The sequence below is a fragment of the Pinus tabuliformis genome, chromosome 3_2 (genome assembly GCF_031772625.1).
Source record: "Pinus tabuliformis cultivar Carrire ecotype Pingquan chromosome 3_2, CPIR1, whole genome shotgun sequence".
Lineage (NCBI taxonomy): Eukaryota > Viridiplantae > Streptophyta > Pinopsida > Pinales > Pinaceae > Pinus > Pinus tabuliformis.
The window spans coordinates 623,673,074-623,674,787 of NC_142302.1; positions in this window are offsets into that span (position 1 = coordinate 623,673,074).

Sequence of the window (1,714 nt, forward strand, 5' to 3'; positions counted from 1 at the left end):
AGAAAATGCCGTACCTTTACTTACCCTTTGGAATGGATGAGTTGTATGTGTGGTGGCTGAAAACTTCTGATCATATTCTTCTTCAAGTGGTTGAACAAGAGGAGTCATGGATAGAGAGATAAGATGGCTTTTTATTGCTTCTACTAAAACTTGCTGAATCTGCTCCAAAATGCTGAAAATAATAGTCTTCATGTCTTCAAAACTCATTGGCACAATTCCTACTATGTGAAAAGATGTTCTGATGTCGAACATAGTAGGAAATTGTTGGCTTAGTGGCCATTAATGGATGCCGCTAGTCAACACGAGATCTCTCACCATTGATGACAATGAGAGTCAAGATGCCCAAACACATCTTGCTAGGTAGGAATGAATTTGCTGATGTCGAGTCACTTAGAAGATCTAACGAACAAGGGACATTAATGTATTCCCATTGTTTGTCAGCATGAGGACTTGCCATTAAGGCATGCAAGTCTCAAGGTGTTTTTACAAAGAACTTAGACTCAAAGGACTATGGACTCAATAATTTGCATTGAAGCAGGGCTTATTTGCGGAATGAAAATGACAAGGAATGGAAAGTGAAAATGGAAAATGGCAATGGAGAACAGAAATGACAATGGGCAATAAGCATGTGAATGAGCCTTTTGCTTTTATTGGTGGGTTATGAATGGACAAAAAGAGATGGAAAGTGTATGTGAATGAAAATGGAAAATATGGAGTGGAATGAGGTGAATGGTTTATTATGAAGTATGGATGTGATGGAGACAATAGTATCTGAAGGTTTTTCAAGTGTTTGGATCTGATTTTGCATCAGCTTATTTCCTCTTTGTTGTTGATCATCCTCTTATGAAACAAATTGGTCTCTTAGAGAGACACCATTCTCTTGTAGTCATTTGTCCTTCCTCCTGGAACCTGCAAAAAAACTAATACTTCTTCTGCAATGGAATGTAAGATTATCAAAGGAGAGAGGTGGCCAATCTCTCTAGTTATGATATTTACACACAAAACTAAGAATTTGTATTAATGAAACAAGTTCTCAGAGGAAAAATCAAAAGAATTTATACCTGCTTTGGAATTAGTGTCTCAAGATGATGTTGCTTCTTTTCAGCAATTTATTTCATTACTTGCCATTTCAAACTCTAATGATATATTTCTCATTGTATAGATCTTGTTAAGATCTTTCCAATGGTACTTAAATCATCAAAATCTGATTTTGTATGAGAAAGATAGGCTGATTTGAACAATGAGGTTTTTCTAGCTGCGGAATTGGAGAACAGCTCTGTAACTAAAAATCTTGAATAAAAAGTTAGCCATTCATCCTTCATTATCAGTCCAAAATTAATCAATACCTTCAGAAAGGTGAGAAAATAACTTGTTCATTTCATTGATTCAAAATTATTATTATTTTCTTGACATGCAGCGACTTAGTGTGGCGACTCAATGTGGCGACTTTGTGATAATACCCAATTTGACTTCCCTTTGACCGAGGTCTTTTTCATCAAATTTGACCGAATGAATAGGACACCATCCATGTACTGACATTTCCCTAGCGACCCATGTGACTTGTTTTGCCTGATGACACCTGCAACCTAGAGTTTAACAAAACAGCTACGGAATGACTAAATAGCTGCGGAATCGCTAAATGGCTGCGGAAAGTGCAGAGTGTAGAAAGTGCTGTGAAATGGAGTGGCTTGAAACAGAGTGTAGTAATTACAAC